We start from the raw sequence: 23,042 nt of genomic DNA on the forward strand, positions 1-23,042 counted from the left end.
GTGCTCAATGTGCAATAACAGTACAGCCCTGCGGTAGGTGTGTGTGCAAGAATGCATCAGAAGAGATTAGATTACATCAAATTTGAAAATGACATCTTAAGTGTCCATTAAAAAGGATTAATACATTTTGCACAAACACACAGTTGCATGACAGTCCCTACAATGCTCATTTCAGCAAGAATGATCACATCCTTTAGTGTGCTTACATGTCCTTTTAGAGAAAGTTTTATACGCATATGAATCCATATGCATATCAGCATGTATATACATTTTGTGCATGCGTGTGCCCTGTTGATGTCCCCGGGCACCACCTGTGACCTAAGGAAGGATAAAGTCAGTGTGCTGATGTGGCAGCTGATGCCTTTCCCACCCCTACAGATGGCCCTGATAGGCAACAGCACGGCACAGGGACAGCTGCTGGGTGTCACAGCAAAAGAGAGAGGGAGAGAGGTGAGAGGGTGGGAAGGAGGCAAAGGCAAAAACCGTATAAGGTGGTATTCATGTTTGTGTTTGCAGGTTGTGTGTACATGCAAAAGCAATCTGTCTCCTTACCTCATGTTCTCTTTCCTATCTTAACACTTAGAACACATCAGTGTGATAATGCAAACGTCCTGGAGGGAAGCAAGACCAATTAAAGTGATCATTACACCGCTGACTTTTGGTGTTTTTTGGGTGATGTAGGAAACAAAACTAACTCTGTAACTAGTGTTTCACTCTTGTGTGAGGCACCATCCTACAAATGTAACCTTGTATCTCCAAAATGGAAACTTCTCCAAAGCTGTGGAAATGGTGTTATTTTAAGCTTCAATGTATATTTGACATTTTCAATTGGTTTTAAAAGTTTTTTGAGCCTAAGAAGTAGGATAATTTTCTCAACGCATAGAGGAACAAAATAGCTAAGCTTAAAGAAATTAGGATTTTGCATGAAAATAACAAAATGTATGTATCGCATCCATGCATACATTCTTCTCCATGAGAATAACTGTATTCTCATGGAGAAGAATATCCCTAATTGACCATCCCTTATAGACTGCTGCAGTGACCTAATCTGTGTGTGCATCTGTTTATGGAGCAATAGTTAGTCATGCCACCTATGTGCAGCTACACACAGTAGCAGGCTGAAGTGTAGTCAGTCTGGGGCACAGATTGCTTCTACTCAATTTTAGCCTAGGGCAAATAAAAACTACAGAAATTAGGGAAAGGTGAAAGAAGAAATGATGACAATAGAAAGAAATGAGGAGAGAATGGGACAAAGTAATGGAAGTGATTTTTAGAGGAGAGATGATGTTGTAAGAGGGAGGAAGGAATGGAAGGAGAGGAAGAGGGGGAGAGAAAAACTATCCACTTAACACAGTGAGAGTCTACCAGAAAAAGAGACAGACAGAGAAAGAGAGGAAATGAGGTTTGGTAAGGGTGCAGAGCAACCTGTGGATTGACATTGACTCACCTTGGCTGTCAGTCAGTTGGAAGGAGGGGTTATCTGTCTCCCCCTGGCCCACTCCCTGCTGCTTTAATGAATTTACTCAGGCCTTGGGAATGGCTAATGCACTTGTTTATGTAGGTAGGAAAACAGGTGGCTGGAAAGTTCACCTCTAGCACTCATTTCCTGGGGGAAACCAAATAGTCCAGCAGGCTGGTGCTCATCTGCAATTTGGTTATCATTTTGCTGGTTTAAATCCAAATCCTGACCTTTGGTCTGTGTCTCCTGAGCTCTCTCTTATATTTCCTGACCCATGTAGTGTCTTACACAGTGCATCAGAATTTTGTTATTTTATTGCCCAATTTTGTATCAATTCTGAAAGAAATTCTGGCCCCAATTCATAGGTTTGTGAAGAGAATACCCAGATGAATCCCACATGTGGGTTGAGGCTTTTCTTTCCGCTCTATCTGCCTGCCTCCTCAGTTGGCCTATCGTTACCACACCATCCCGTCCTTCATTCAAATGCTCCACTGACTGTTCTGCGTCAAATAGGCAGCCCGAGGACTCAGGGGGAAGTATCCACAGAGAGATGGGATGGTGAGCTGCAGGGTGTGGGGGCAGTTGCTCTGTTGTAGGAAGACATGTGGAGGAGAGAGGAGAATGCAGCTATCATCCATTCCTATTAGAGGAGAGAGGAGAGGGAGGAGGGCCAGTAGGGAGAGACGGGAAGGAGACAATAAGTCACAAGATGCCAAGAGGGCACAGAATATGCCTCTGGATTCAATGTGAGCAGGAACGCGTCACTCATAGTCATGTTAATAACCAAGGATGAAAAGCAGAAAGAGCAAGCACAGAGAGAAAGAGAGAGGAAAAAGAGGGACTAAATCTCGAGACAGAGACCTTTACCTCCTGTGCAGTGTTAAATGCTAAATATGTTACTGCTTACTGCAGAGCATGTCTTTCTCAACCCTTCGGGCCTTTTCCTTGCCTCTGACTCCTGAGAGGAGAGAGGAGGGGTTGGGCAGAGGACTGGGTATGCCAGAGCTAGCTGTAGGCTCCTTGCCTGCCTGAAATTGCTAAGAGATCTGTCTCCCTTTGCTTTCCCTGGTTAGCATAGTTGAATTCAGCAAATATGGCATGTGACCATTTTCTGATTTTATTCTTTTTCCTGCTGAATTCTTCTTTAGTGCACAGTGGACCTCTTAAAATATACATTGGCCCAAGTTGTGTAATGAAATTTACAAGACTGACTCTGACAAGATGGTCTAATAGCGTGGCATGGCCAGAGGTTGTATGAATAGCAGAATTATTGACAGATTTCTTTTTGTATCAGGTAACTGTAGCCTATATCCAGTACTATACCTTAGTGTGCGACTGGGAATGAAATAAAGAGACTGCCCATCCCCTGTGCATCCACTGCAAATTTTATTTCAATCTAGCCATGATTTCTTATATAAAAAAGTGATTATTTAACCTGAAAATTGTATTACAGGGAACCTATTAAAGTATTAAAAACAGTGAAGATTCAGTCTCTGGGAGGCAGGAATGTGCATCTAAAATTCCATGCACAAAAGCTTTTGATAGTCTATTTCCTTTGCACAAGTGTAACATTTCGTGTAGTGCTAGAATAAATGTCAACTGGTCTCTAAAAACAACGTGAAGCCAAGAATGACCATAGTGAGTGTTATAGCAATCTGGGTTGTAGCTGTGATAGCAGATTTGAGTAAATGTGCGGTCCCTCCCAGCCGCTCCCATAATGGTACAGTCCCGCCTTCACCTGGGGTCACGAGACAGTAGTTGTCTTGGCCCAGTTCGGCGCGTTCGTCTGTTCCAAGAAGAAGACAAATTACAAAGAAGATGAACTATGGAGGAAACGCAGCGAAGTGCTTTCAAATAATGGATATATTCGATATAAATGGACAGTAAAAGTGCGGAAGGTCAAGTGTTCGAGCAGTGTTATGCCTAAATTGCTAACCTAGCATAATTGTTTGAAATTGACGCGCGTACAAAATGGCGCTTTTCATGGAGGTGGATATCAAAGTGCAGCACGTAGAACTGGTGAGTGTCCATTTTACTAGTTTATTTTTATACAGTTACTTGCATTTTGTACTCAAAACCACCGAAACTGTGTTTACAGTCGGATTACAACATTTCAACGTTGAGTTTTGAGTTCGCAATTTTGTTCAACATTGACGCAGTTAACGTAAATTTGAGCAACGATAAAATACGTCGAGAGAAAAACTAACTAAGTCATTTCACTTGTAATTTGAATCTCATACACAGACATACTGGCTTGAATGAACAACGTCAATGCTTGTACAGTGATGTCTGATACTTTTTAGCGCCGTAAGTAGTGGAAAAAAACTTCAGCGTCGTTTTAAAACGAGGAAAACTATTTTAGTCTTTGGTCGAAGTAAGGAAACAGGTGTTTTCAATAATGGCTAATTAGACCTTTGTGCGGGTTGAAGTTGGGTGGAGCTATTACACCAAACTACAAACGTGTAAGACTCAAATAAGCATGTGCTATCCTACTATATCATGTGGTTAAAAAACAAAGGATAAAAATTAACTTAAAAGACCTTGCTAATGACTGCCAATCAAGCAGTCTACACAGTCCTGAGAAAGAGACATAATTAGGGAAAATAAATGATAACACGTGTGGAGGTGATTTGTGTTGTTTGGCTGTGTCAGGTGGTGGTTGTTGTTGTTTGGTGGTTTAGTGTAGTGTTAGTAGAGGTGGGAAAAAAACCCCAAAGTGGTGGCCTTTATCTGAGTCATAACACACAGTGTGCTTCCATTTCATACTGGGAATCATTCTGTAAGAGTAGGTGTCAGTGTTTCTGACCGGTGGATGTTTCACTTTGACAGGAAACTCTTTGTATTATCTGGTACTTCAACTGGATTACAATACCTGAGCAGTATCCGTGTGGGATTTGTGGCCCTGAGACATACATGTCACTCACTCCTGCAGTGTGACTGCCACTTAGCACTGGATGTGATTGTTGTGGTGGCATCCTTGAGAAAGTGATAACGAAGAATCACTTTCATCCTGATTGTGTTTGTAAGTGTTATGCTGTGGTGTGTGTGTAGGCCTATATGTATTTGTAGTTTAATTTTTTTCAGGACAACGCTTTGTTTAGTCTGAACGAGGCAGTGATCATACATGCACTGTTTTGGTTAAGCTTCTCATGACAAAGTTTTAAGAAAACAGTTGTACTTAAGGAAAATGTATTTCAGCTTTCATCAGATGACTAAACTAATGCACCTACTATTGTGGGTAGGATCCCAGTCACATCACGACAGAACAAAATGCTGTAGTGTTGGTTTTGAAATAATGAGATGAGAACCCGTGACATTTCTTAAAGGTCTTGGTGTTTATGATTTTGACCTGAAATCCTCATAACGGTTCAAGATGGTTCAAGTTATATAGGGTCAAAAACAAAAAAAGGGATCGTTTGGCTGGATATGAGGTGTGAGTGTAGTTGGAGTTATCCTAGACACTTCTTCAGTGTTTCTAAAGCATTTTCAATGCCTCAAACTTAGTGGCACAGCCGTGGTGGCTCATCAGTGATGTCATGACTGGACAAGCGACGTCTTGAACATAAAACATGCCCAGTAGTGCAGAATTAAAAGGTCAATCATCTCCAGATGTGCGCTTCATTGGTTTCATTTTTGAACTCAGGGTCGTCTTACTCAGGTGTGTGTTTGTGCCTTAGTTTGCACCACCTTAATGCTCCTATGGGTTTCTGTGTGTCAGCATGGGCAATAGTAAATGTGCTCATATTTTTTCTGTGTGTGACTAAAGGTGTATGTGTTTGTGTGTGAGTATGAGTGGATGTGAGGGAGTATTCATGGATCCTAGCCTGTGGGCAGGAAACATCATCTTTCTTGTTTACAGGGAAGGGATGTCTCAGAGTGTAGGCTGCCTTTTGCAGAGCTGCTGCCCATTGGTATGTGAAGGTTTTATAATTGAATTAGCCCAGGCCTTATGGCCTAATGTTGGAGGCATGCTGAGTTCCAATGCAACACAGCTTGCTCATTATTTGTGAAAAGAGGTCAAGAAGAAATTGCATGTGTGTACTTGTTAAAGATGGGGTTGACATAGGGCAGTGTGTATTTTTGTGCATGTAAATGCAGAAGTTTGTGTTTTTGAGACCAGAATTCATATTCTTCCACCAGGTTAACTCACCTTGTCCCTGTTCCACATATGTATGTATTAGGTCTTGCTGGCTGCTAGATTCAGTGCTCTGGATGTGGTGATGACTGCTTCATCATCAGGTCCTGTGTAAATCTAGGAATGTTTAATTACTGTTGGACACATCTATCAATCAGAGCTCTTGGGGCACTTGAGGAGCCTGAAAACTGGCGTAATTTATCCATCAGAGAGTAGCTGTGTTCTTTTACAAGTATAGATATTGTGTTGAAAGCGCTGTGCATGCATTAGCATTGGTGCAATTAGCACCAACTCACACTAGTATGTAGCCACAGATCAGTGTGCACCACATATCTAATCTGTCTCCTTCTGTCTGCTTGTCTTTCTCTCTCCCTCTGTCTCTCTCTCGCTCTCACTTACACACACACACACACACACAGTGCACAGCAGTTACCCACAGGTGCTACAGCTGAAAATGCATGGGCACAATCATTTATTTCAATCGGGCTTCTGTCAGTTTAGCATAGTTTAGCATAGCCACCTGAGGATTGAAGAAAAAATGTATGCAGATTTGCCATTACTCAGATATCAGCTAAACAGCACTTTGCCTCCACTGATCAACTGTGTGTGCTGCATTACATCACTCTGAGATAATATACCGCAGCCCATCCATCTAATTCCCTTACAGTTCCTTTCAGTTGCGTTTTCTGTTTTTGCAGACATCTTCTCTGTGCTTCTAGATTTGTCAGGGAATCTATGTATTTGCATGTCTCCGTTTTTGCATTTACTTATTGGCTGCTTTCACTGGCTGTCTTTTTTCCATTCGAACCTAGCGGTAGATCACACAAAATACGCTTAAGACACATTTCTGCCTGGCACAATACGGCCGCAGTAATACGTTCACTTGTAATGGCCTACAATCGGTTTGGTAGACTGTGGTTTGTAACGGTGGTTCTGTGGAGGATGTTGGCGTGTATAATGAGGATTAAATCATAGATGGGTCGGGAGCATTTCCGAGTACTGTGTCGAGACACCGCCGTGGTTTGGGTTTTAGTGCACACACACTCGCGCACTGAGGAGGCCAAGCATTAAAAGCCCCACGGCATAGCAGACAAATGTGTGTGTAAGATGTTATTGTGCATAATTTAGCAAGATGAAAGAACTGGCGTGCTCAACTCACAGTCTTTAGAGTGTAATGGGTGCCGACCCAAAAAATCACAAAATAACAAATGAAGTCGTCAGCACTCAGAAATAAGTGTATATCACTTTTTTAATGATACACAGCAGCAAAAAAACGGATGCATTTCAGCCCTAGGCTTTTCTCAGCGTTATTGAAACAATTGTGGATGTGACCCCTATTAAACAGCAGCCAGGAGCCTGCTGGTGATTACAACCAGCTGATGCAAATCAGCCAAACAGGCATCATCACAAAACTAAAACAATAAAAAGCTATTTTTATTGTTAGTGTGTAAATCAATCGGTCACCATTTGGTTGTTACAATCACATAATGTGATATATCTCCTTATGGCTTAAATTGTCTTAAATTTTCTTATTTTTCTTGTTAGTAGTAGTTTTGTGATGATGCCTGTTTGGCTGATTTGTATCAGCTGGTTGTAATCACCAGCAGGCTCCTGGCTGCTGTTTAATAGGGGTCACACCCACAATTGTTTCAGTGACACTGAAGAAAGCCTAGGGCTGAAACGCGTCTGTTTTTTTGCGGCTGTGCATCATTAAAAAGGTGATATACACTTATTTGTGCTGACGACTTCATTTGCATAATTTAGCAAGAGCAGCCTAGTAGCTGTGTGAACTGGACGTCTGCAGTTATCAAGTGAGCTCACTCATATGGAATGGATCTGCATGAGTGGGCTAATCTTACCTGTGGATTGCACATGAAAGTGTGGTATATGAGCTATATGAGGAATTATGCCTAGCTGGAGAGGAGGAGGAAAGAGGACGGAAGGAGGAAGAGGAGGAGGAAGCGGATGGAAAGTCGGTAAAAAAATTGGCGAGACAGGAGGTTGGAGCTCATTGTCAGAGGGGCTATGTAAAGTGGAGCTTAAATTCACTGTGGTAACTGTGACTTCCACAAAAGCGCTCCGTGTTAGCGGGTCCTGCAGGACAGACTGGCAGAGAAAATTGCTATCATTTGATATTCAAATAATATTCAAATATTCAAATAAAAAGCTTGTGCTTGACAGTCCCTCTGGCTTTTTCTCAACAACCGGCCTCTCCATCCTTCCCTTTCCTCCTCTTCTTCCTCTGGTTTCTCCAACTGTCTGTTGTGTATCTCCTCCCCCACTGAGCGTGTTTTAACACTGTCTTATTTCAAGGCAAATGCAGCTTGAGGGGCTTTTTGACTCTCACAGGCAGTGGCTGTGTTTAATTGTGGTGCATCCAGCAATGTGGACAAGAGACTATACACTCTGTCTCTCTCTCTTTGTCATCCTGTCTTTGTAGCCATTTTCTTGTTTGTCTGTATTTCCAGTTGAACTCAATTCATTCCACTGTGTTACTGACATGAATGTTAGATGAACACTATTACCAGAGCATCTAAATACAACTGAATAAAATAAAAACAAATGGCTCATAACAATAAACATCTGTTTCATTTGTATGACTGTGTGTGTGTGGGAGTGGTAATGAAGTAGCTGCAATGCTGTGTAGTCATTCTACAGTGATTCAGTTTGTTGTGTATGTGGTTTGGGTGTTTTTTGTTTTTTTTTATATAACGAAAAATGAATTGCATAGCTTAAATGTTCAAATAATAAATCCAAGTGAACTAGATAAGCAGTTAGCACGGCCTGCCTTGCCCCTCTATGGGATGCGTCACCCACAGTTTAGTGCCAATGACTGATCTGTTTATATGATCTGCAGCGAGTCATTATGGCTGCCCGCCACTTGGGCGACATATCCCTCCCTGTGTGGCGTTCCCGGGGACATTCATCAAATGCCTAATGGCCAAAAACAGGGGCCAGGCCACACTCTCCTCGAGACTTGTGGTTTTGGCCAACATGTTTCCGTCTGCAGATGGAGGGAAGATGGAATGCTAATTAGAATCCAGTAGGTCCGTTTGTGTCCTTGGCGCACACCTTTTACCAGCTAATGTGCATATCAATGTCGAGAGGAAGAAACCTTACACAACAACTCTGGTTATTATGTTTTGACTTCATTTTTGACATGCACAGTGATTAAAATGAAATTTGATATTTTGATTTGATATTTCAGTTTACGACAACAGGAATGGTGTAATGTCTTAAGGAAGTTTTTTTTCATGATAATGTTGATACTATTAAGATTTGTCAGAAAGAATGCATATAATATAGAGGGCTGTGCGATTATTTTATATATATCTCGTGATGAGAGAAAAACGTCTTTCATATTATGCTCTATTGTTTATTTCGTTGTGACGCATATCACCCTCTTTACGGCAGTATTTTTCATCCTTTGGAGTCTGTCCATCTTTTGCGCGGATTTCATCGATAAATTGCCCTTCTTGGCTTTTTACTTGCAAAGCTTTTATTGCACTTAAAGTAACGGAATGAGTTTAGTTGTCATCAACTCTCCAACTCTCCACAGCTGTCTCTCCTCTGCTACGCTACACACACACGAAGGGCACAGCCCCGCCCACACTGAGAAAGAGCTGAGGAGTGAGACAGCGACTATAAATGACAGCAAAATGCAGTAGAGACTGTCTTTATTTATGTTAGTTACCAAATTTATGTGCAGTCATTTAATTTCAGCTCAGTGTGAGAGTCTCTACTGTGTTTTTCTGTCATTTATGGTTGCGCTACTCTCTTCTGCTCTCTATGGTTCACTGCGTGTGGGACTGAGTCCTCTGTGTGTGTGTAGCACACACACAGAGACAGTGAACCAAGTGAAATACCTGCGTTGACGACAGCTACACTCGTTACGTTACTGTAAGTGCAATAAAAGCTTCGGGAGTAACAAGCCAAAGGGGGGGCGGGCAAGGACCAACTATTTATTCATTGAATTAAAATGTGCTGTATCTGGATAGGTATCGTTATCTGGATATGAAATGACCTTTATTGGGATATGAGATTTTTGTAATATCGCCCAACCCTAATGTCAACATTTGTGTGAAATATGTCAGAATCATCTCTTAGCTCAGTTTCTTGGCGTAGTCTATTCATTCCTGGTGATATCACTAGTTTGATAGAATTACAGCAGTGTTTTACAAACAGCAAAAAGGGAGTTACAAAATAGCTGATATCACCACATCTGCACAATGCTTGACACCAAGCATGAATATGAGTGGCAGTTCAATTTTAATCACCCCTCATCAGCAGCAATCATTTAAGTAAACAGTGCACAGGGACGGGATAATTAATCATCAGTCCCTCATCCTCAATTAGTTTGCTATTGGAGAAGCGGAAGGGAATATTCCAATCGCCAAGCTGCTATAAAGGCGGGCATGTTGATGACACATCGTAGTTAAAGACTTCCACCATCCCAGGATCTAATAGGCAACATCTTGTTAGCAGTCCCTCAGTGGATAGTCTAGATGGGCTGAGAGCTGAAATTCGAGCGAGGAGAAATAAAGGGGGGAGAGAAGAAGAGATGGCAGTAGAGATAAAATGTTTATATCATATTAATTCATGTTTGTTTCTCTCAGCACTCATGCGACTGGTCTTCTTGTATAAACGGTATGTATGTGGATGTGCACTCAAGTTGCTTTTTCATCAGAGGCAAAAAGGATGAATCAATATGGTCTGACTGCTGTGACTGCACTGCATCAGCATTTTCACAGACTGGAAACAGTGGCACCACTCCCTAAAATCGATCAGTCAATGAATTCATCAATCAGTGGTGCTATACCCAAGCCATTTAGCTTTGGTAACCTTTCAATCAGTTTAATGAGCTGTTTTTGTGTCACTGCAGTGACTGAGGTAATGCAAGGCTGACTGAAAGAATTCCATGGTGACGTCACGATTTTCCAGAAAATGATTTGCCTTATTCAGCCTATTCTGTCTAATCTGATCTTTAATTAACCTGCTCCAGTATAACTAATGTGGAACATAGACTCTTATTCACAGAGGCAGTTGGGCTCATCACGTGTAAGTCGATGAGCTTTCAGGCTTGTTCTCTCCTGAAGACTGGTTTCTTGGAAGAAACACGATTAAACTTCAGTCAATCACAGTCTATTGATAAAAAGAAAAGAGCAATGGGTTATTATTTTGTATTTTGCCCCCTAGTCAGATGGTATTATTTTTAAATTCATGCGCTGTTACCTGAGCCACAGAGGTAGGAAGAAGCCGTATTGATCCTATGTCAGGCAAGGAGAACACGCTGTGAGAGGGAGTAAGGGAAGGAGGCAGCAAGAGGAATACAGGAAAGACAGTGACAGAGAATATTTGAATGTAAAGATAAAGAGGAAGATAGAGTATGGTAAGAATGGCCAGGCAGGCTGGCGTGCAGCAGCTGTCAGATAAGTGCACAGGGAGCGATGGTAAGCTGTGATGAGACAGCTGAACTTTGCGCTGCCTTCCCCCTAGTTCCCTTTGGTGGCACCATAGCCACTTTTTCAAAAGGCATTAGCTGTCATTCTGTGTGAACTTAAGATAAGATAAGATTAGTGTTTATTGTCTCCCTTTGGAGAAATTTGTCTTGGGCATTCAAGAGAACACAGGTGCCACAACAGCACACAGCCTGTCCATAGAGACAATATATCCATATACATGTACAATCAAACTACAGTTAACATGCAGTATCATACACAGATCCATATACACAAAAACATACACATCAAGAATATTGCATGATGCCCTACACCAAAATACAGCACAGATGTCTTAAACCAAGATATTGCACCCACCCCATCCACACACACACACACACACTTCTTACTGTTCAGTGGTTTGATTGATAATGGAACTAAGGAAAATTTTATAAGGCATCAGCTCATGCTCTTTGTAAAGGATATGGTTTGGGTCACAGGTGATTCTAAGGCCCTGCCTCATCACTGTCTCCTCAAATATCTCCTGGAGAGAAGATGGGGTCAGCATCCCAATTATTTTTCCAGCCCTTCTGATCAGGTTTTTGAGTTGTGAGTTTAACAGACAGGTTACCAAACCATGTTGTGATGCCATAACGAATAATAGATTCAATGGCTGCCCGGTAGTGGTATTATCGAATCCATGGACCCTGAGCCTTCACAGAAAATGCAGACACTGACTGATTCTTGAACAAACATACTCCACTTGATGAGCCTATTGTAACTGAGAATCAAAGTGAGATGACGACTTAGTTTGTTTTGACGTTTAACATCAGGTTGTGCCGCTCACACCACTGCACAACCTCTTCTATCTCTGACTTATGCATTAGAATGTCTGAATCTTTTGTCAGTAAACTGAGCATAGCTGTATCACCAGAAAACCTGATAATGTAGGTGTTTGTGTACTGGTTTCTACAGTCATTTGTATATAATGTGAAAAGAAGGGGGAGCTTATGCAGCCTTGAAGAGCTCCAGTAGTTGTAGCCAGTATGTCAAAGAGAGTTTAGTTGACTTTCACCTGCTGTTGTGTTCCTATGAGAAATGCATGATGTCATCTGATTATATAGGGATTCACCTCCATCTGTTTCAGCTTGTTTAAGAGGATCTGAGGGAGTATAGTATTCAATGCTGAGCTAAAGTCCATAAACATTAGTTTTGCATAAGCTGTAGGATTTTCAAGGTGCTATAGAATAAAATGAGTCGTGGTATTTGGAGCATCATCAGTGCCTCTACCATCTTTATAAGCACATTGTTAGGAGTCTAAGAGATGTTTTACCTCACTTCGTAGGTTCCCTACCATAATACATTCAAGTAATTTCATCGCTATTGATGCCAATGCTACTGGTCTAAAATCATTATCATTAACTTGGGCATCACTACTCTCCCACTATCTGTACTCAGTGCCAGTCCCCTGTGATGCTGGCTTTTAGTTAGCTGGCAGTACAACAACAAAGGATGACAGCAAGGGCTACACCAGCTCAGTTACCTCAGATGGCCTCCTGCTTCATGTCTCATCTTCCTATGGGAGTCCTCAGGTGACTCTGGCAGTTAGCAGTGTAGCAGCCACGGGAGGGAGCATTCCTCTCCGAGGATGATGGGATCATTATACCCATATTTTTCCATTGCTAATGTACAGTATTGCTCAGTTGTACTGAGCCAGCTTTTGATACAGTATAATGGTATTCTCTGAGCATTCTTTGGTTTTCCACAGATATACAGGAGAGGAATGTGGTAGTAACAACCTCGCCAGCACCCTATCAAAGTGGGCCATCACTAAACGTTTTGAAGTAATTTCTACATCTATAAATTATGGTTTGAATTGATTTGCTAGGGTTCTTTCACTAAATTTGAAGACTAGAGCATTTTGCTTGTCATTAAACTTTTGCAGGTGGCAAAGGCTGGAAAACGTGTGTGGTGCAGCGTACACAGTTTGTGCACACACCTTTAGTGTTGTGCGCTAGGTTAAAAAAAAAAATCATGATTTGACAGACAAACATGTCCATAGGGATTTAAATTTTATACCAAGGTGGAACAAAAAGATGAAAAATAAACGTTGTGATAAATAACAGTATTTATTTTGTAGACCTGGGACAAAACTCTTATCTCCCAATTCGAAATTATCATGATACTTGGGTGCTGATTCGATTCAGAATCGATTGAATGAATAGAAAAGGGGGCACTGTTTTCAGTCTCTTGCTCCAGTGTACTATGTACCAAAACCATTCACTGGTGTCCTTACTCCACTGAAATACAATATGAAACATTACTGGCAGATAAGATAAATGGTCCATAGCCTTTTATTTTAAAAAGTTAACTGCATTCATTAATGAATGAATGAATTAATTTGAAAGTATCTTAAAGTCTCCTGTCTGTATTAGAATAACAAACTGAGGGGGAGTGCTCCGCTGTGTTGTTATTAATGTCATGTCTCCAGAAGTGGAGAGCAGCCTCTCTGCTGCACCATTAGCCCAGAAGACATCATTGTCCAAGACACTGAGTGGGTGCAGGGTTTTTGAGGTGAAAGACTGAGAACTGAGTTAATTTCTTTACCTCAGAGTTGGTTTAAGTTGTCTGTGCTGCAGTGTGTAATTATTTAGTCATTAAATCAAAAAACATGTGCAAATGCTGCATTTTTTGAAGATTAACTGAGAGTAGATTGTCCAGGGGCTGTACTGCCCTTGCAGTTGAGTTCTGCCTTTTTTGTTTCATCAACATCGCATGCCGGAATTTTCAACAAAGGCAGAGGCCAGTAACACAAAGTAGGGCTGCTCAATTATGGCAAAAATCATAATCACGATTATTTTGGTTAATAATGAGATCATGATTATTTAACACAATTACTTTTTGACTTTCATTTTTGCCAATTGCCAATGCCGATATATGCACATATTTTTTTTTCCAGCTGGCTGAGGAGACTATTACACCTGCAATCATAGATTGTACTAATGATCAAAGACAATATATGGGAAGAGCTTAGGAAAACTGAAGTTCAGAAGCTCAGCGTTAAAACTTTAATGAACCTGCCAAGTGGGTGGAGCAGTAGTTTTCTTTGAGTTTATTAGACAGATAGGATTAATGTGTAGGATTTAATCTTTGGTCCACAGTCCGAAGCAGAGAGTGGCGATGATGCACCCAATATGCTGGTTGCCAACCGCTGTTATAAACCAAAAAGAAGAAGAAGAAAAAGTTTTTTCAAACAGAGTGGTACATCCTGTCAGCCGAGGTGTTTCCTATCTGTGCAGCTGATCACCATAGCACGACCACGGACTATTACATCCTGATGGTCCCGGTGTTTCCTCCGCAGGCTCCACCTCACTCAACTGCCCAACAGACCCGCTGCTTCTTCCCACTTTAACCTGAAATACAAACCGGGGCTCGGTGCTCTGGTTGGATCCAAACGGAGAGTCGGAGCTAGCTGGTAGTTTAGCGGAGGCTAACTGGCAAGGCTAACTGGCTGTGCTTCTCCTCGGTCATGCTGCGGCTAATGCTCTTCTAGTGTTCTGGCTAGCCCCGGCTCTCCGTTAAAATCAACCGGAGCACCGAGCCCCGGTTTGTTATTCAGGTTAAAGTGGGAAGAAGCAGCAGGTCTGTCGGGCAGCTGATCGAAGTGGAGTGTGTGGAGGAAACACCGGTTTCACTACAGGCAGATTCACTTGCTACAGTGGGCAAGGAAATAAAACCAATGAATCAGTAATAATCGTCGGAAGCCAAAATTGTAATTGGAAAATAAAATTTGATTAATTACACAGCCCTAATACAAAGGCAGCCCATTTTTGAGTTAGATAGGCAGGGAAAACCCTGTATATTTTTTCAGATTGCATTCATGCACAGTTACAGTACAGTGAAATCTTTGAGTTGACAAGGCTAAAAGCTGCTATACTTTTACTTTTTGGGAAATGATGTTTGGGAAATGATGTGAGGATGCAGAATGAGAGGATGAACATCTACAGCAACAGATATGTGGTGGAAAGTGAAACACCTCAAGGGATAGTCAGTAGTCTGCTGTTGTTTTCAGTACGAATTAATAAATATACACTAAGAGAACTTGAGTTGGTTTGGATATTTGTTAATCTTAATTAGCTGATAGTTGAGTGAGAGGAGGGTAGGCTAAATATCAAGCACATCTTCAGCGATTCTGGAGTCCATTATATCAGGAGCAGAATGGTCACTTTGATTCTCTGATTTCCAGAGGAATTCCAGTCTGACAAAGACAAGAAAGAACTATATTAATCCTGATGGAAATTCTTGTGCTATCAACATGCGCAATGCAACAGAAACACAAGGTAGAGAAAGACATTACTTAGTCAAATCTAAATACTGTGAACAATAAATAAAAATAAAATAAATAAATAGAAAAAGATAAAACAGTGACAGTGTAATATAGAACAACAGAGTTGTCAGTGACAAGTTGAAAGTGACAATTTATATTGATATTAAATGATAGAATGATGGCCACAGTGCTGACAGCAGAAGAAAAACAGACAGGGTGAAGATACCGCACCCTCGATATTGCACTCAGTGTAGATGGTGAATTACTTATTGCACATATTCAGTTTAAGGCCATAGAATGATTCATGATGTTACATGTTATTGTCCTTACTGAAAGGATTTTTAGGTGATCTCCCTTCAAAGGGAGGAGTTACAGAGTCTGATGGCCTCCAGTGGAAAGGATGTACCTGTACTGTTCAGCCCTGTACCAAGGGGCAGTGAGAGTCTGTGTGCTCTGATGTCCTTCTAGGGAGGCATGCAGGGGGATAGAGGGCTTGTCCATGATGCTAAGAAGTTTCTGCAGCATCCTCCTCTGACACATCCACCAGAGTCTTTAGTTCCACTCCCAGAACAGAACCAGCCTTCTTAATGAGCTTGTTAAGTCTGTTGGCATCAGCTCCCCTCACCCTGCTGCCCCAGCACACTGCCCAAAGACTGGATAATATCCAAGCTCAGCACTGCTGTTACATTGAGGAGCTACAAAGCTGCAGACAAATACAAGCCTTAAATGTGTTAAATGTGGTGATGTGATTAGAAAGTAGCTACAGCATAATGAGCTGGTAGACTTGGATTGAAAGCTATATTTTTTTAATTAGATAAGTATAGGGCCCTAAGAAATCGGTTTTGATATTTTCCAGATTCCACTTTTATTTTTTCCCAAATTCCCTGTTTTCTGTTTTAATTTTTCTAAATTCTGTGTTTTATGATTTAAGCACATTTTGTCATCAGAAAGAATGTCTTATCATATGGTGGATGAATAAAATTTCAACAATTCAATAAGTATTCAAAATTTAATCATACATTAAAGGAAATTAATATATATCAATGAATTTGTAATGATACAGCATAGCATTGCACTAATTTTTAATCAAAGAAAGTGTTTCAATACACAGTACAGTCAGACATCAGCACAAAGAAGTGAAACAGATATGTAAGCACTATGGCCTGAAGTAATCCTTCACATTGTTGTGAGTGATTGCACTGTGTGCCATTAAAAAAAAAAAAAAAAATAAATAAAATAAAAAAAAAAATCGCAAAATAACACTGGTAAAACGAGGCTTATAGTGAAGGGATTTGAACAGCAATTTGCTCATCCTACCAGAGTCAGGGTGTAGCCACTAACCAGCTGTAGGGATGGGTATCGTTAGGATTCTATCTTTTTCTTATCCATATCCTTATCGGTCTGGTTCGTACTCTTACTGGTTCATTTTTCATTACTAAAGAATAGGATTTTTTTGAATTATTATTTTAAAAATATAATAATTTCAGAACAGGATTAGAATTGATTTATATTTTAAATATAATATTGTTTCTAGAGCAGCAACATTAAAGTTTACACTCAATAATATCCTACTGGAAACAAATCTAAAATGTCAGTTAAATAAATATTATTCCTGATAGGCTGGGGCGGTATCTGTTTTTTTTCATAGTTTCATACTTTTCTGGTTTTCTGGTTTTTCTTCATTCCACTGGGGGATATGGTATATGACAGTATTTTTGTGTTTTTTTTTTTTTTTTTTTTTTTTTTTTTTAAACCTGTCTCTTACCTTTCATCCAGTACCACAGTACCATAGTGGAGAAACAGCTGAATAAATGTCAGGAGCAAACTTACTGAAGGCCAGCAGATGAACAACAGCTCAAACAATGAAAAGTCTTGTGAGTTTCATTCACCACAAACATAACAAGACATAACAAGATAAAATTTTCAGCAAAGTTATAAACTTTGAATTACTACTTCTGCAGTCTTTACTTCCTGTAGAGTCAACGAGCGGAAATGCGGACAGTGCCATTCTGCCATTGCAACCCACACTGTGGTTGGAGGGGGGATTACATGCTGCCTTCAAGTGCTCCTCGTAAACTCAAGGTGTACTTAAGGTTTACTTGGAGTCTGCATTTTTGACAGTATTGAAAATCATACCTTCGAGATTTCTAAATACCGATAACAAAATGTTTTGAGTTCATATGTACATCAGTCTCATCATTATCTCCTTACTGCTGCCCCCTCTAAAGAGAGGTGTTTTTAAAAAGATCAAATGCACAAAATGACTAATGTTTTAAAATAAAATGCTCTGTTATCAACATCTGTTTTTAAAAGGTTGGCAGTTATTTTGTTCACATCTACTGGAGTCAAAGTTTTTTGTTAATATTCTTGCATTTATAAACTTTTATATTATTTGAGTGATTCTTTTTTATCACTGTTTATTTACACTTGAGTTATTTCCCCATATCAATAATCTTTCCATTTTATTCTAAATTGTGAAGCTGTTATATTTTTTCTTTTAATATGTCACTTTATTAAATTTTAACATTTTTTCAGATGAGAAAGTAAACATTTAGATTACCACATGTGGTCAGTTTATCCAAATAACACCTGTTTTGAAATTTGCTTTGACATTTCTCTACTGTCCCAGAATTGTCCCACACACTATTGTTGCGTCCTAGGTGCTATTTTTACTGTCCCCAGGACAACGGGACATCCTTAAGTTCCAGCACTGGTACTTGCAGTCAGTGGAGTTGGCTGGAAAAATTGATTCATATAATAGTGATTCTTATCTTCTACAATTCTGATACAATTCACAGATCCCAAAAAATAGATTATTCTATGATGTTAATAACGTAATGCTGACAGAACAAAAAAGGCGGAACTGCACCCAGAGCAGCACCTGGGTGTTCTACAGTGTGCACACACTACAGTTGACTTGTGGTTTATCTTCATAAAAGGCAGGCGGTTGGGCCCTTTTTGAATTTAATGACTTAATAATAGCTTTGTGAAACAAAGGTTACGTATTTTTTGAAAACTTCATACGTCTTCACCCAATGACTAATGTTAGCAGAGCGGAGCAGTAAACTCCAGCAGTAACAAACAAGACTGGCTGACCATACCACACTGCAGCACTTTAGAAAACTTAACGGTTTTTTTCTTTGCCCGACCAACTCTGGTCAGGCAAAGGAAATGGCTCAGTCCGCACAGCATTTTGGCAATGATGGCTTTCCACTACTAGCGGTGCAGCAGAGAGGCTGTTTTCCACTGCTGGAGACAGAACCTATATTTATAAAATTTTAAATCAAAAACTTTTCTCTTTTTTTGTTGGTCAGTTACATTCATCAAGACCAGTTTTTTTTTTTTAATTGCCAGTTATGTGTCATATTGCACTTCAGTGGACAAAGCACATGAGTGAGTGATTTGACACACAGTGCACTGGACAACAAGAGCCCCTTAGCAGTCAGTGCACTATGTAGAAAGTGGTCATAAATTCAAAGATACAGTTTCCAGCCAAAACTGTCCCTCTTTTTTGGTACTGTACCTTTTACCTTAGATGACTTACTGTAGGATGGGATCATTGCCTGTAGGATGTAATCACAGAGCAAAGGCAGGATTACTGATGCATTCTCAAGGTCTGATTCCTCTAATTCTTTAATTTTGGCACAGCAACTGGAGATTCATTGTTCAGCCACAAGACATTTGCACACTATATAGTGAAATTGTCATGAGCTGTCCCTGAATAGGATAGTACAAGAGGACAACGTAACAAAAGAAAAATTGGCAGAACTGTAAAATTGAACTCACTGTACACAAAGTTAAATGGTACTGTACTGTAGTACAATGCAGTAATTCCCATATGTATTGTACAGTTCGTCTCCTGTGGAAAAAAACAATCAGCATTGGAAATGGTCAGGATGGAGACTGCAGAGTGTCAAATCCCATTCATACTTATTTTAATGTTTGTAATCTGCAAAATGATGATGGTATTTTGATCTTTCTGCATCTGAGCCTAGCTGGACACTAGATATACACAAAGTAGATGGATGAAAACAAAATGTTGAATCAATTTTATTCATTTATTAATGTGTAGCAGGAGGCTTGCTTGAATGCTGATGAAAAGTATTGTGATTCTAGGCCAACCCTGCCCTAAAAGAATAAAAAAGTAAATCTCCTCTCGGTCTGAGCCAATATTGAGTTTTCTACCAAACACTTGAATCTCCATCATCACTGCCACTGTGTTTCTATACAAAAAGAGATATGTGCAAATAGTTCTGTACATGTCTGTCAGTTTAAAAAAAAAAAAATTCAACACACAACAACAAAGCTAATAAGCTTGCCATTTCCCACCTTCTGGGGTATGTTTACATTAATACACAGACTTGTGATGGTGTTTGATGTAGGTGTGTGAATGCATATGTTTAACGAGTTCCCCTACCAGATTCAACTGCACTCTGGTAATTGATTCACAACTTTTGAAATGCAGTAGGTTGGAGAATGATGGAAGGGGGAGAGAAAGAGATAAAACACAGGATGTGTGTTGTGTATGATCTTTTGTGGTTCAGCCTATCCCAGAATGCATTTCTCACCAACCGGCAGCCAGCAATGGTGGAGATTTTGAACCAGGCTATTGTAAGGCTGAGCTATTGTAATTTTCGCTGCAGGATTGTTAATATTTCACTTAAGTTTTTAATATTTTTTCAGTTGAGAAAGGAACCATTTAGATTCCAAATATGTGGTCAGTTTATCCAAATAAAATAATTCACTGCATCTCTCTGTCGATGTAGTTATTTTTTTGTGAGAGAAAAAAAGTGTTAGTGGAGCTTTGAGTTGAGATTATTTTGTCACAGTACAGTCTGGCAGTTGTGTTGAAGCTGAGCTGCTGCTGTCAGCAAGTACGTTGCTGTTCCAGTTGCAGAATGACCGTACTGTGTCCTCCCGTCCTCGGAAGCTAGAGCCACTTAAGAGAAAGAGAGAGAGGATTAGCTTCTTCAGCTCATGAAGGAAGACATGAGGTTGCAGAGGCAGAGGAGAGTAGAGCTCAGAAAAGTAGAGAGAGAATGGACAGGCTTTTCTCCTTACTTGAGAGATCAGTTGAAAAATAAAAAATATTGAATGAATTAAAATAAAGTAAGTGTTAAATACATTGTTTATTTCATTTACAGCAGTCTTTACAACTTTTTACAATATACATAATAAGCACATAAGAAGTGGAATAAAAGGGTTTCTGCAGGTCCTTTTTAAAAAGTCTTAAATTCAATTTTATAAATATTACCTCCAAAGTTTGCAACAATGGGTTAGCCTAGCCTGACGACGCTAAACAGAGAACACAGAAATGTGTGGCTGCTGAGTCGCTGAGCCGCTGCCACCCCAAAGCAGTCAACCTAGGGGAAACACTGATACACTTATGTATATTTTGGTTCAGCTGAGCAAGGAGTCCCTGGTGGTGCTGCTGGACTTGGATGGGCTGCCACAATGATAAAATAAAAACTTCTGGCTCCATTTCTACTAGCTGTGTCCCAATTGTCAACTGCAGCTGTCAAGGTTGCTAGGTGACAGGAGCAGCGCTTTGTGACGCAAGGGTAAGGGCAGGAACAGCTGGTGATGCAAATAGGAAATCCTCAATAGACCAGACCATCTCATTTAACAAGACTTAGTTCGGCCTTTGTGGTCTATGAAGGGCACACCTCTGTAGACTGTGTCCTTCGAAGGATGCAGCCTCTGAACTGGGAATCAGCTAATCATCAGTCATTGTATATGAGCCAAAATGGCAGCCAGACTGCATTTTGTTGAATATATGAACAATCAGATTTTGACATGAATGTATGCTTGCTAAATTGCTGCACTTCTGCATGATATTCATATTTCATATGCCCAAAAAAGCTTGAATATTTATTAATTTAATAATTAATTTGAAATAATTTAACTATGCAAATTTTGGGAATAGTATTGTATATGTTCAGAAAATGTAGATTTGTAAACTCCTTGATACTTAAACCCATCATACTTCAGCTGAGCAAGGTGCTTTTGTAGATGTTAGAAACCGTAACTAACCCTTGACAATCTCAGAATTCAAGCAACATTCACGTCAAGTCTTTTTTTGCCCGTCACCTGTCAACTATCAATATATCAATCAGTAGTGAAATGCATGTCTTCAGTTGAAAGAGACACCAGTGGATTTATGTTTCAGCACACACTGCAAGCACAGATTAGTCCTTTAAAGAGCAAACACTGTAGTAGACAATATTAAACCCTCAGAACACTGCAGTGTATTTGATATATGAGCTGTCTGCCTTTTCCACCTCCTAGCTAATAGTAATAACATTTATTCAAACAAAATCATCCCCTTTTTTTCTCCTTTTAACCTTGGAGCTTTGTGTTGGGGCTTTCTGTGTGTTTGGAAGGCTGACAGCCTGAGCTGTTGTTGTCAGAGGCTTTGCTCTCAAATACCACTCTAAGGTTTCATTCAATCAGTCATTCTCCCTGTGTCTCAGCATGCTGTGTATCGATGTTGGTTTGTAGCCCCTCTCCCACTGTGAGCCGCTGAAGTTGATGTAGCCTTAGGGCAGAATAAGCAGCCATCCAGCTGTGGATTGATGGGGGAGAAAGACACATGTGCACATACACACAAACACACACACAAGCAACTGCAGGCTTGCTATTGATCCGATCATCTTGATGCTGACTCCAGTGTAGTGCACTCATGTCAAAAGGGCTGTGGAACACCACACAGCTACATGGGGTGCATTCAGTCAAACTGGCCACAGCTGGGTTAAGAAAGTGTAACATCACTTGAACTACTGTAATACTTCTTAGTATCCTTTTGTTGGCAAGACAGTTTCTTGCCACATGGGCGCCAACATGACCGCTTGTTTCTTAAGGAATTACTCTTTGTATTTGTCTTGGTGTGTAATAATTGGGAAGTAGTCATCAGCTAAGGGGTCAGATCACCCAAATGACCAAGACCAATTTCTCTCTTACTGCAAGTTGTATATAGCCATCCACATAGTTTAAATTTTATGTGCTGAGGTATATAAGATATGTACCTTTTGTAAAAGGATTTAGTAAAATTGAGGTGAGTGCAGTTTTGTTTGTGCTGCTCAATGCATTGAAAAAATACAGTAATGTGTCCTCATAAAAATGATGTCTATAATTCTAGGTAAACCACAATGTACAACAGTTTTCATTTGGGATTGTTTCTTCAGTAGAAAGGCGAGGTACTATAAGGGATAAGTAAGAAAACATCTGTCTTTGTGATTTTGATCAACTGCCACTTGTAGTTGTATATATTGTACCTTTATTGGACTCTGAAAATATGAATGATCCCTTCTGTTTCTTTTGTTATGAAGATAAGGCTTTCATTTAACAACATCAACACATAATAGTTCCTCAACTGCTCGATAGGAAGAACACTCAGTGGGATACTGATAGGGAAGCATGCAGCACTGTGGGAAGTCATAAAAGGCCAGTGGTTCATTACCAGTCTAATGGACAAAGAGAAAAATCCTATAACCCAGTTGGAGAAGGGCTTTGTCTTTATGAACCTGCTCCCTCTTCTCTGACCAACACCTACTATCTTCATGTTGCTTTCTTCCTTCTCTAGTTTTCACTTGCACTTGGATGACCATAGACAATGGTTTGACTGATATTAATGTTTTTTGGGCTATACATAGACAACCAAAATATTAATTTAGCTTTAGGTTT

At 40.2% G+C, this 23,042-nt stretch overlaps 1 protein-coding gene across 4 annotated transcripts in view; it reads left to right on the forward strand.

Moving 5' to 3' along the window:
- nrxn2b (neurexin 2b) overlaps positions 1-23,042 on the forward strand; it is a 714,140-nt gene that overhangs the window by 11,882 nt on the left and 679,216 nt on the right. For 3 of the 4 annotated variants that reach the window (XM_044341046.1, XM_044341049.1, XM_044341048.1), the window contains exon 1: positions 3,193-3,478. The exons of the other annotated variant lie outside the window; for it this stretch is intronic. The gene's annotated coding sequence lies outside the window, so the exon portion shown is untranslated. Of the gene's footprint in view, positions 1-3,192; positions 3,479-23,042 lie in introns of those variants that run through there. 4 annotated transcript variants of the gene reach the window in all.

This window comes from Thunnus albacares, chromosome 22 (assembly GCF_914725855.1).
Source record: "Thunnus albacares chromosome 22, fThuAlb1.1, whole genome shotgun sequence".
Classification (NCBI taxonomy): Eukaryota; Metazoa; Chordata; class Actinopteri; order Scombriformes; family Scombridae; genus Thunnus; species Thunnus albacares.